This window comes from Carassius gibelio, chromosome A11, assembly GCF_023724105.1.
Source record: "Carassius gibelio isolate Cgi1373 ecotype wild population from Czech Republic chromosome A11, carGib1.2-hapl.c, whole genome shotgun sequence".
NCBI classification, from domain to species: domain Eukaryota; kingdom Metazoa; phylum Chordata; class Actinopteri; order Cypriniformes; family Cyprinidae; genus Carassius; species Carassius gibelio.
Window position 1 is genome coordinate 15,237,356 of NC_068381.1, and position 14,483 is coordinate 15,251,838.

Genomic DNA, 14,483 nt, shown 5'->3' on the forward strand with positions numbered 1-14,483 from the left:
TCACCTAACAGTGTTTATGTCATCATTTCAGTCAAAAATCTTTTGCATATGAAAATATAAAGCATCTGTTTTAATGAGCTGTGAAAACCACAGTATTTAATTTCATGGCTCCTTAACTTTCATATAGTTAAATGTTTCCAGCACCTTGCTATGTATATTCTTACTCTTTGTGTGGAATTTCAAAAGAAACTGAGAAATTTAAGGCGCAGCAAGAGCCAACAAGTTCATTTAGCAGTAGACAAAAACAGTGGGATTTGGTTCCCTCTATAGCATACATTTGCATTACAATATAATCCCTTAAACTGTCAATGGAAAAATGACTAATGAATCAGAAAGAGCTTTATAGACAAGTGTGCTTAGAGACACAATAAATTTGTTTTGGGTGTCAGAAGCTTCCAGTGTACCAACAGGATGACAAGTGGCAAGATGGATGAAAAAATAAAAAGTGACTAAAATAAACATACAAAAACAAACACAATAGACAAAAAGACAATAGATAGTATTTGTACAAATATGCTATATACAAATTACAGAAGGGAATTTGAATATATATTTGTTTTAAATAAATAACACACATATAAGTATAGATAGCTGGGTATTGCGCGTTCTATTGCACAGTGGGGAGAAGGAGAACTACTCAGGGCCTGAATTTCAATTGAGAAAATGGGGGGGGGGGGGGTTCTGGGGGGTTCCCCCATTAGGTAGCTCTTATGGGAGGATTTTTTTAATTTGTGGGGGGAGTTAGGGTATTTTTTTTAGATATAGTTTTCCAGTCATCCAACATAAATGTGTGCACTTTGGGTGTTAGGCGTCTCACAGAAAGGGTATCACAGAGCACACAAGTACTGAATTGAGAACTTGAATGTTTAAAATTCAAAAACTCAAAAGCACGTGCAAATATTACATGCTGTCATCTGTCGCAAGCGGGCAGCCATATCACCCTGGAGCCCAAGACCGGTTGCCCACTGAAGCTAAGCAGGGCTGAGCCTCGTCAGTACCTGGATGGGAGACCTCCTGGGAAAACTAGGTTGCTGCTGGAAGAGGTGCTAGTGAGGCCGGCAGGGGGTGCTCACCCTGTGGACTGTGTGTCCTAGCACTCCAGTGTAGTGATGGGGACACTTTACTGTCAACAAGCACTGTCCTTCGAAGGAGACCTTAGTGGTAATTAAAAATTGCAGGATGTATTTTGAAAAGAGGTGTGACCTCGGCATGCTGGCTAACAATCGCTATATCTGCTGATTGGCTTCATCACTCTGTCTCCTCTCCACCAATAAGCTGGTTTATTGTGGGCGTTTTGGTGCAATATGGCTTCCGTCGCATCATCCAGGTGGATGCTACACACTGGTGGTGGATGAGGAGATACCCCCTGACAATGTAAAGCACTTTGAGTGTTTAGAAATGCGCTATATAAATGTAAGGAATTATTATTATTATTATCTTTCACTGTGAAATATTTGTGGGAATTTCCCGTGTTACATGCACAGAAACTGAGGGAATCAGTAGAATTATGCAAAACCCCCACGCTGAAATGCAAGCTTTGTAACTGTTGATGTGGTAGATGGCCTAAGGGAAGAAACTTTTCCTATGTCTGGCTGCTCTGATGCTTAGTGCTCTGTAGTGCTGACCAGACGGCAACAGTTCAAAGAGGAAGTATGCTGGGAGTGAAGGGGTTCAGAGTGATTTTGCCAGCCCTTTTCCTCACTTTGTTTGAGTACAGTTCTAGGAGAGTGGAGAGCACTGTCGTCTTTTGAGGTCAGTTTTAGTAACTGAGCTGAACCAGACAGTCAGTTACAGAGGTGCAGGGTTTTGGTTCTTCTGAAGTCCGCTATCAATTCCACTGTTTTGAGCATGTTAAGCTTCAGGTTGTTAAGAATTCACCAGAAAGCCTGATGCTCAACCTTGCTTTTATAAGCAGACTCATCATCGTTCTGGATGAGGCTGATGACTGTAGTTTTGTCAGCAAACTTCAGGAGCTTGACAGAGGGGTCAGTAGAGGTGCAGCCGTTGGTGTAGATGGAAAATAGTTGGATGTTGGATGTAAATTTATCAGTTCTCACTACCTGTTAAATATCTGTCAGAAAGCTGATGATAAATTGACAGATAAAGCTAGGAACAGGGAGCTGTGTAAATTTTGTCTAAAGGAATGTTGGGATGACGGTGTTGAAGGCCAAACACAAGTCCACAAATCGTAAGCTCACAGAAGTTCCTGATTTGTCCAGATTTTGCATTATGAAGTACAGTCCCATGTTTCTTGTATCATCCACAGACCTGTTTGCACAATAAAATGCAGGGGGTCCAACAAGGGGCCGGTGATGTCCTGCAGGTGGGTCTCTCAAATGACTTCACGGCCACAGATGTTAGGGCAACAGGTCTGTAGTCATTAAGTCCTGTTATTTGGGATTTCTATGGGATGGTGATTATGGAGTGTTTGAAGCAGGCAGGGACTTTGCACAGCTCCTGTGATCTGTTGAAGATCTGTGAAAAGTTGGAGGCCAACTGGTCAGCACAGGTTTTCAGACATGGCTGGTGTGACACCATCTGGGCTTGGTGCTCTCTTTCTTTTCTCTTTCCTAAAGACCTTATTAATCTTCTTTCAAATCTGCAGTAAAACTCATTCAAGTCATCAGCTAGTTGTTGATTACCTACAGAACTGGGAGATGACATCTTGGAGTTTGTAATGTTTTTCACGCCTTTCCACAATGAAGCACGGTCATTTGCTGAAAACTTTCTCTACATAGTAGCTTTTCTTTGCCACTCTGAACTCCTTTGCCAGTGAGTTTATGGCCTATGGTTTAAACAAGATTCTGTCCTCACTCCTGTAAGTACTAGAGATAGGTATTGTTTACATTTTATCAATACCAATACTTATTTATATTGTTATTGATACTATTTGGTGCAAAAAGATATTATGTTTTTGAAAATTTCAAGTTACTTTATTACTGCTGAACTTAAGCAACTGTATTAATGTTCTTCAGTAAAGAGCAGTGAGTTATTTTTCACTTTGTGTTTTATTTTATTAACAGTTCAGCTCTTATGCATTGTTGGGTCTTGCATATGGCATTTTCCTCTTCACAATACCCCATAGATTTTCTGGGGTTAAGGTCAGGTGAGTTTGCTGGCCAATTAAGAACAGGGATACCATGGTCCTTAAACCAGGTACTGGTAGCTTTGGCACTGTGTGCAGGTGCCATGTCCTGTTTTTTTTTTGTGTTTTTTTTTGTATGTGTGTGTGTGTGTGTGTGTGTGTGTGTGTTCAGCACAAGAATAAATACAAATTATGTTTGGTACAATATGACTTAGTATATAATGGCATAATAAAAATTTGGGGGTGAACAATCCCTTTAATGACAAGCTGCAGTATGTTTAGTACTGTCCGTTTAAAAGATGCATGCACCCATTCTGGATGCATTCTATCTTGCCTGTTTACTTTCACTTCATACATAATTATCTGTGTTTATATGTTGATCTTGTGTGTTTTTGGCAGTATTAGCTCAATCAAATGATAACTAATATAACTAAATAAACAGGTGCTGTTTGACCGGCATTTCAGTGTATGGGCGCTTCGGGTGGACGTGCTCTGAATAAGCACGTTAGAACAGCAACACGAATAAACCGGCAAGGCCTTAAAGCACACGCAAACAATGTACTTTTTTGATTGCAAATAATGGGTGTGACTCGTCAGTGTAACTCTACTGCTGAATTTACATTTGATGTAAATGTGTTTCGCGAGTTGCAGTTGGAGCTAGAGCCGCAGGACATAATACAGTGCATTGCTTTAGGTAGATGTTGTGATTTGTTAATAAATGTTTCATTATATATCTTGTATTGCCTCCTTTGTTCACTATTACACTACTGCATATGTTGCATCGGACACTGGTAACTCTTAGTTTTGTAATGAGAGCCCACACTTTTGAACGTTTCACTCTTACCGCGATGACTGACTGCACGCACGCACACACACACTCACACACACAGACACACACAGAAACAGCACATGCACTGGATATCACACACACATCGAGCAAACGTCTGCCACATATTTCAGTGAATGGAAATGTAAAGCAGCAGCTTCTAATTCATCATTAACAATGAAGTATATTGAGATAAAACAACATTGACAGTATTGATAACAGGTATCTGGTACTCCGGTATCGACCCAATTACATACCGCTCCAAAAAATACAGGTTCTCGGTACCCATCCCTAGTAGGTACTCTATTTTCTTTGACCTGGTGACCTGAGTTTTGCTGAAAACCATGGCTTATCATTGTTGAATGTTAAATATGTCCTGGTAGGAATGCACATATCCTCACACAAACTGATGCAAGATGTTACAGTCTCTGTGAGCTCGTCCAGATCTGTGACTGCAAACATGAAAACTCTCCAATCATTGCTGACAGGCTTGCAATGCCTGCTCTGTTTCGTTGGTCCATCTTTTCACAGTGACTTTGCAAATGTACGCTTTTGCATGTTGGGAGAAGATGAAACAGGCAGTGGTCAGAGAGTCATTAAGCTGCTCTGGGGGTGCAGAGGGTCATGCAATGTGCTGTTTGAATTTTGGCAGTTCATGTGAGAGCTTTGCTTTGTTAGTACCAGAGAATGAGTATAACAGATTCTGGGTGTCGTTGCTCTGTGTCTGCGATCTGATCAGCCAGCTGTTGCAGTGCTACGTTCAAACACACTTGTGGAGGAATGTAAATGAATCAGAATGAACGGAGAAAACTCCCACAGTGAATAGAAGGGATTACAGTTAATAAAAAGTGCTTCTAGATCGGGACAGCACATGCTCTTCGTTATCGTTACCACCTTTCATTGATGTAGAAGGATATCCCGCCACCCAGTGATTTCCATGCTGATTCTGTGTCTTGATCCACGCTGAACAGTTGGAAGCCTGGCAAATGTAACAACCTTCTCCGGAATGGCTTTATACATCCAGTTTTTTTTTCCGGCGAAACAGAGCAGCATAGTCTGAATATTTTTTTTTTTTTTTTTTTTTTTGGGAGAGCAGGTGGAGTTTGTCCATTTTGTTTGGTAGAGAGTGGAGATTCGCCAGATGGATACTAGACAGCACAGTTCTAAATCCATGCTGTCTGAGCTTGAATAGCATGCCAACTCACATCCCATGCGCCGCTGCTCCGCCAACTACAATGTTCAGCAAAACGTCAGAGTAATCAAAAACCGGTAGACAATTGTGTGGTGTGTACTGTTCAGCAGTTGAACTGATTTTATTTGAGAGACGAAAAAAAAAAAAAAAAAAAACAGTAAAGACTAAAACACAGTAAAACAACTAGAGAGCTCCATTAAATGGCACAAAAGTGGAACTGCAAACCGTGCACCTTCAGGGGCGACAATGAGATCTCAGATGCAAAACTTTTTACAGCAGAAGAAAGAAATGACTGTACTCTAAAGATTATTTAAGAGAGAAAATTAAAGAAAAAGGAACCTATAAAGAAGGTGCAGATGATAATAAAAGCAATAAATACTGCAGTCATGCACAGTATATCTTCCAGCCACAACCCACAGGCTTTACTGAGTTTAAACTTTGGATATTAAAACATTTTGCATGGCGTTCAGTTGAGTTATTACTGCCTTCTGTCAACCATACCAATCTGAGCATGACCTTTTCTTCATAGAGACATTGAAAACAGATATGATGACAGTTATAATTCTTTTATAGTTTGAGAGCATTCAATTCAAAAAGCATTTCTAATATTTTAAATATAAGTACTTTTTTTTTTTTTTTTACAATTACAAAGTACTGGTAGGCTGAGATTTTTAGGTTGCAGATGCTTTAGAAAACATATGCAATGTGTCATGTTATGATATAGTGGCCTTTATAATTAATTGAACCACTTCATATGGGTTAAAAAATAGGAATATCACAGTATTAATTTTTTGGGGGAACAAAGCAATAAATAAATAATTTGCATTACAACATTTCACAAGCGATTTGTTAAGTTTAAAATGTAAAAACAATATGTAAAAACAAATCAAACATAATTATCGAAACAATTAGTCTGTTATAAAACAACACATTATTATTATTATTATTATTATTGTCTATTTATACATTCACATCTAAAAACAAAACAAAAAAACAAAAAAAAAAACCTTGAAATTAGCTTGCCATTGCAAAATTGGCTCAGAAGAGTCTTTGAAAAGCTCTAGCATTTGTTTACAGATGCCACTTGGTTTGATATTTGTGCATTTAATGCAATACAATACTAGCTGCTTAGAGTCCTTTATTTATTTTTATTTTTTTGCAAATGACACCTGCATGTTCTCATTCACAAGACAGGCCAAGAATTGTGGATCTAGAGGTGTGAAAAAGCCCTCTAAAATGTATGTGTGAAGGTAATCTACATTTCTCAAAAGAGGTACTGTGTCGCAGGGGGGTGGTTATAAATTGGTTCACTATCACCAGGCTGCAAAGCTCAAATGGGTCACTGAGAGAGACCAGTGCTCAGTGCTGGCAGCAATAGGGGGTTTGAAATGGTGTACATGCCAGTCAACAGTAAAAAGGCCAGCGTATACTGTACTGTAGCGCTGCAGTCTGGGGGTAGATTGCGATCTGAGGTGTACGACCCAGGTATGGAAAAAGTGGAGCGTGATGTTTATAATACCTGACTGAAGCAGCCGTGGCTAAGAGCCTTTCATGGTTGTCTGCCTGCAGCTGAGACCTCATGTCTGATATTCAACCATGGTCTGATGCTAAAAGAAGTTGAGAAGTTTACTGGCTGACTGACTTAAAGGGATAGTTTGACAAAACATGTTGTTTTCTGGACCCTGTTGACTTTCATTGTATGGGTAAAAACAGAATGTGCCATTGATTTCCACAGAATAAAGCAGGCCATACAGGTTCAGATCTACATTAAGGTGAACAAACAATGGCAGACGTTTCATTTTTAGTGCTTTCTTACAGTGAAAACCACATGCATCTAACGATATCTACAGCTCTGTGTGAACAGATAAACATCTTTTAGTCTTATATCTTATTCCTCAGATCTAGACGTAGTATGTACTTGACATTTAGTGGTGATAAGTCAAGTGCAGTTGAAGTGAAGTGAAGTGAAGATCTAACAGGCTTCAGTCTTGTAATACAGCTGCCATTAAATACGTTATTAACCACACGTAAACACCACACCCTGTTTATTACCAATCACACACACACACACACACACACACACACACATTTATATATATATATATATATATATATATATAGAGAGAGAGAGAGAGAGAGAGAGAGAGAGAGCGCGCCTCTGCTGTTGTGATTTAAATACCCTTATTAACTTTATAGACAAAAGTAATTGCTCACTTGATAGAGTTTTGCTGACTCATGCAGCAGACAGGGACCACTGGTTCACACCAGGAAACAACTAACTGCAAAGAACCTATTAACCGTCCAGGTGGGTATAAAGGGATCTGGAGAGAAAAATGGTTTATTGGCTATTATTTTTTTATTTTATTTTTTAACTTTTTCAGTTCATCTGCCAATTATTTGTTTTTAAAAAGTAATACCCATTCTAAAAGCTATTGGGTGTGGTTGAATGTAATTAGGAGCAGCACCTTTAAAAGGGTGTACATTTATACTGAAGATTGACTGATAAATGAAAGATTGACTGAGAAATGAATGTGTGGCATATGAAAGCAAGCACGTTCGTGAAAATAATAATAATACCTGGACCAGCTTATATATAAATAAAAAAAAAAGAAAATAAAAAAAGGAAAATCCAAGGATAACCAGTAATTTAATGTTAAGTATGAGAGGACATTTACACAGAATGCCATTTTGTATTTAAAAAATGCTAAATGCACGGCAGTGAAATGAAAAGCATTTTTAAGAAGCATTTTAAGCATTTCTGTCACAATGTCACACGAGAAGTTTCAAAAGATGTGAGATATGAGCACAATTTTCTAGCATATGGTTACTTGGAAAAACAATGTAAAAGCAGCACAGTGAAATGTAAAAGTGTGTTCTGTGTGAAAGACATTTGCTCTTTCCCACAGAATCTTTGTGAGCCAATAACCCGAGCCATGAATATAATGTGACTAATTCAGACCGTCAAGACAGCACAAACTGGCTTCCCTGTCTCAAAGCCAGTTTATTGACGACAATGCTAAGCTCCAAAATGAATCAGGGACTAGTAACATTTACTATAAAAAAATATTAGTAATTTACAGTATAGAGTACCATTTTAAAGTTTAAGGTCAGTAAGATTTTGTTTTGTAAAAAGAAGTTCATACTATTTTTCATCAAGGCAGTTCTGAATTGATCAAAAGTGATATTTACATAGTAATAAAAACAAACAAATTACTTTCTATTCATCGAATAATCTGTATCTCAGTTTACGCAAAAAAAAAAAAAAAAAAAATACGCTGCACAACTCTTTCCAAAATTGTTAATAATATTAATATAAAAGAAAAAGATATATTGAGCAGCAAATCAGTATATCAGAATGATTACCAAAGGGTCAGGTGACACTAGACTTGAGTAATGATGCTGAACCTTCAGCTTTGCCTCAACTCAATCACAATTTAATATACTATAATATTTTACAATTGTTATAGTGATTTTCCCCAGAAGAAAAGCACAAGTAAAGAGTTCAATTGGAATGACAGGGAAGACATGTATGCATATATTTTATTTTCTTCCTTCAAGGTGAGATTTTATCCTACTTCAGAGAACTACGTCCATGATATCAGAGTCCCTAAATCATCCTGGGTCTGTGGCATTTTATTCTCAATTCCACTGAAATGAGAGAAGCACAGTGCATCATGGGAGCTCTCCTGTGTTTATCGTCCCTTCAGATAGACCATTCACTTGGCCACAATCAATCACTGTTAAACTCTTAACAGCTGATTTTATTCACAGAAGTCTACAGCTGCACCAAAAGACACAATGCAGAAAGCTTGAGATTCTCTTCAGCAAATATGGGGGAATAATGAGCAGTCCGTGGCATATGATGGCTGTAAGAAATGTTGTGAGGCTGGAGCTGTTGATCAATGCTGCGTGTGAAAGGGAAGTGTTGCTGCAGCTAAATGCAGACAATATCGCTAAGTTTAGTTTCATGTTAATAGTAGTCTGTCAGGAGATTATATGTGTCAGAGAACCACTTCAGCTACTTCTGTGTGTGAGAACGACAAGCGTGTTTGCTAACAGATGTGAATTGTCCTGTTCGTACTTTTTTTTTTTTTCCAGATCTATTACTTAATTTAAAATATATCGTACGTCTGCTACGTACGTCTGCTAAATGACTAAATGTAAATGTAAGTAACAATATTTCTGAATTTATAAATTGAACAGTGCTACCAAATGAGCTGCCGTTCCTACTTGAATTATTCATGATATTTGTAAATAAACAATCAAACGTGCTAAAATGCATAAAAGGTAAAATAATAAATATGATTGACCTTGAAAAAAATATATTTTATTTATTTTGAAAATAACGATTAAGATATGTACATCACATATTTTGATTCTTTAAATGTAAACTTTTCTAGGAAGAAATATATAAACATTTTAACAACCCCCTCCCCCCCCAACCTTGTCTTCTCAGTTTCAGTGTTCACCCAGAGTTTAAAAAAATCCATCCAGAGCTTCTACAGATGAAACAAGCCCCCCCCCCTTATAAAAATATAAAGGTGTTTAGGAAAGGTAAATGAAGTTGACTGGAAACAAATACGTCATCAGGAACTGAATTCATCCATCATGATGGGCAGACAATGCAAAATGGGACACAACTGAGACAAAATTACATGGAATAAAAAAGAAAAAATAAATAAATAAAAAGAGGCCAAACTGAGAAGACAGAACAGAGAACAAACAGAATCCTGCTCTAAGTCAATGTAAGACGTCAGTAAAGTGAGGAGCAGAGAAAGCAGAAAGCGTTTATGAAATGACTCAGGAAGAAAGTGTTTTGGGGGATGAGGGGATGGGGGTTTGGATCAGATCTTTGCTAGCTTTAATATTTCACTGTGCTGATAAGAAACCTGTCATATCTCATTTTCTGCCTTTCAGCAGCGGTTGCCATGACAATGGGTAGACAGCTGAACCGTGTGTGTGTGTGTGTGTGTGTGTGTGTGTGCGCGTGCATGAGTATATTTCAGAAGTGATGACTGCCAAAGACAATGACATCTGTGCAATAAGTGGGAATGATATACCAATTAATGCGTAATAAAAATGGATATAGAGAGGGAAATGTAAAATATTTGGGGTGAAGCTCAGATGAAATAATATATTCCAATATCTCACTTATTTCCTAGACTAATGTTCTGTCAGGGTATAAAATAATTTTAATTTCATGCAAATATTCCTCAACCACAATCTCCAAAAATCACATTAGCTTTATCAGCTGTGTTCTACAAAGCATAAGATAATAGTTTGACATTCAACTTTGAAGAGCTAAAGACATACAGTACCTGAGAGAAAAAGTCTTCAAAACATTATTAAAGGCCTTATTCTGCAAATCAGGGGCTGCTATTTTAAAGGAATATTCCGTGTTCAAAAGAAGTTAAGCTCAGTTACTAGCATTTCTGGCATGCTGATTATCCTATATATATAGGTAGATAACATAACATAACTGAACATAACATAACTGATGTCATGTTAAAACAACTACGTAACATTTTTATTATAAGACTTTTAGTCTTTTGCTATTAAAAATGCTGTTTTTTTTTATTATTTTTTTACAGTGTACCACAAAAAGAAAAAAAAAAGAAAGGTTTGACTGCTCCCTCATTTTCTCCATAAAAGGTCCAGTGGTAACACATTCAATACTGTAGTCAAATTTTTCATATGGGAAATCTGTAGCACTTAAATCATTATTACCATGCCCTTGGCTGGCCGCACGGCAGGCTTGACCTTGATTTGGATGCTTTAATCACATACAGTTATTTTCTCTCACACCTGCTGGAACATATTTGCCAATTTCTAAAGCGATGCAATTATTGCCAAATCTCACAAAGAATTGATTCTCTTCGCTGTGCTAAGCCACCAACTTTCACTGTGTGGACAAAAAGAAAGCTCTTAACTCTGAGTCAAGTGTAAAGTCAAGGTTAGCAAAAGTGAGAGAAGTGGAACCATTACATTCATTAGGTAGAGCATTTTTATGATGAGCACAGATTGAAAACTCCTGTTAACATTCGTATATAATGCAGATTTTCACTCCTACCATTGTGTTCTATAATGCATTTTGGTCTCAGCTGGTGGTCCACAACCCACAAATGGATCACAGGTCTGCTTTGATAAGGTAACAGTGTAAAAACAATGCTAAATGAAAATAATAAAATGCAATTTATGTAAAGGACATAATCACCCATGGTTAGGAGAACAGCAAAACAAACCAACATGTTGGTGCTAGTGGCAAAACATGTAATCATCTGTCACCTTATTTAACAAAATTTAATATTTTCTGAAAAAGATGTAATTATTGTAAAATACTAAAATAGTATTTTTTTTTATTTTTTATTTTTTGGTATGTAATTTATGTATGCTTTTTGAAAGCTGAATAATGATTAGGGCAACACCCCAATAATAATTCAGTAGAGGCTTAGTCAACCTAAATTTTATTACATTGGTTAATCGCAGAAATAAGATAATTATAGTATATCGAAAACATGTATGTAGCAGCAACTCTGCATGGCCACTTACTCTAGCATTAACATAGGTAAATGTGCACTATTAGATGCATATCAAAGTGTCTACTCGCCTCACAGACATTAGATATACGCATATATATATATATATATATATATATATAGCTTTAAAAGTCATAAACATTTCACTTCAAAATATCAAACGTAAGAAATATATATATATATATATATATATATATATATATATATATATATATATAAAACATTTAATATTCAACTAAGAAAAAATAAAATATTTTTTTATGACAAGAGAATAATCCTCAAAACACATCATACCTCACCAAGGACATATTGTTGAGCATGTTGGGTTGCAAATTGATGTCCATTTAGAAATCTAGGTCCTAAAGCTGTAGAATATGAGAAAGCACTGTTTAATACCAGTCCATTTTCTTTTCATCTATAGGCCTAGAGTTGAACATCATTTACACAAATAGGACATGTTCTTGGATCAACCAGTTCTGTTGTTCCCCAAACAACATTCCTATCTGCCAGTGACTGTTCTCTCATGACTAGTTGTGACTGGTTAACAGGCAGCAACAATATTTCAGGAATGATATATAATCCAGGAATGTGTTCTGCTTATGTAAATCACATTATTCTGACCCTTTACCTAGAAGACGTGCAGTCCTGCAGTGACGCATTGCCACATGAAGTATATCTCAATGCTTCTGTGTTGTTTACTCTCAACCAGTGAACTTTAATATTATTTAATAGGGTAAGGCATTTCCTCCAGAGACAAATCGACTAAAGTACTTTACAAAAGATGAAACAGCATTTACCTTTCAGCAATCTGAGTTGGCTACATTACCACTGCTAATCTGAATTGGCAGGCTGTGTTTAGCACACTGCTGCCTTGCTAATGGATACTTATGTATTGATTCCAATCTGTTTGAATTTTATGCCAGATGATCAACACTTACAATATAAGATGCCCACGCATGGTGAATATTAACCCCTTTAAAACCCAAATGTACTGTAGGGACACCCAACCCCCATGAAAAAAATCATGATCATATTACTTATCAACCACTCAATGGAATAACACAACATAGGTATAATTTCAAAGCATAGGTATCACATTTTTAATGCATATAATGGTTTTGATCAACACTTAACAAGTGCAGATTTGTCCCTCTAAACCTGAGTGTGACGCTGGCAGGCCCCCGGTGACAAAAAATAATAATCATATTTTTTCAACTACTGCCTAGATTGACACAAAATGGGTGTCATTTGAAATCTTAAAGTCTGATTTTACAATGCTTGGAGAAAATTTGATTAACTCCTAAGTAGTGCTGAGTTATTTGCTGCTATATCACATAGCTCAGTTAGTCATGTGTGACATTTATAATTTGAAAGGTATGTGAAGTACGTGGTACGTGAAGCCCACCCTCAGACCCATATGTATATAATGCACAGATGCAGTATTTATGTCACCTTTTAGTTTTTAACTTCATAAAACATGCTCAGATCATAGAAAACAACATTAGACATTATTATTTTTAGCAGATTCATCCAAATAGAAAGGGCCCAATCTTCCTATCCATCACTAAGATCAAAAGATATTCCTCATGGAGTTATAACATATATAGAAATGTATCATTCATGTGGTGTTTTCACTTGTAACTTCTTGAAACAAAGTTCACAGATAATCCACAAACCACCTTGATTCTAAATTCTGTAACTTTCGATTACTTTATGCTCTCACCACAAAATTTGAATCAGACAAAAATCATATGCAGGGGAACTTAAGTTCCTAAAATGAGATAATGCATATCAAATATGAAAGATCACCTTTTATCACGTGGTTCTCAGCATGAGCATGTCTTAATGTAAAGAATATTTATTTTCTAAAAGGTTTTCTATTAAACGATATCTACCTTTTGACTCTCCTTGCTACAGTTTTGAAGTTACAAGTCTTTACTTTTGTGTATGTCACTCAAAAAAAAAAAAAAAAAATTCTTGAATTCAGATGCAGTTCATAGGGGAACTTTACCTTAATTCCATTCTGAGTTATTGCATGCAAAATAAAGTTTTTTGTTTGTTTGATTTTCCATTATGATTATCCATTACTTTTGTATTCTCAGTTTAGACAACCACAAACTATTGAAATAGTAACTAAAGAAACGCAGTGGTGCATTTTAGGTAAAGTCACATCTGCCTTTTCCCAGCATGTAAAATCAGCTGTTTCATTTATTTAAGGATTTTTTTTGTGCATGCTTTTTTGCGTTTATGTAATGAGCGTGATGTCAAACAACTTTTTATTTTAATACAACATAAGATATCTAACTAGAGGAATTTCAACTAAAAATAAACAAATAAATAAATAAATAAATAATTTATAGAATAACGGCAGACATTTAGTCACAAAATCTTGACATTTAAAGTTCAGTAAGGCACTTATGATATTCCAAATAATAAAATATTAAGTAACAAAGGCCATGCAAACTTATTTTTTATTTTTTACTTTTTAGTGTAAGATTATTATTATTATTTTAATTGTGATGTACACAATTTTTTCCCTCTCTATTTTGTGTTTCAGTACATCCGTGTTTCATTCTAAACTTTCATGGTGTGCACTGATGACTGAAAATCTCCAACCATTACTCAAATCCACCCGACACTGAATTAACAGTCCATTGGCATTCTGGCAGCGGTTTGCGTCTAGCTCTTGATAAATAACTATTTTTCCTCTCATGCTAGTCAATCATGAATCATCCCCTCATCTGTGGTGTGGCAGCCAAAACCCCACTGTGTGTGACTGACGACTGTTCTTAACATCAACATCTACAATAGAAGTCAACTTTCATGTTTTTAATGAAAAAGCCT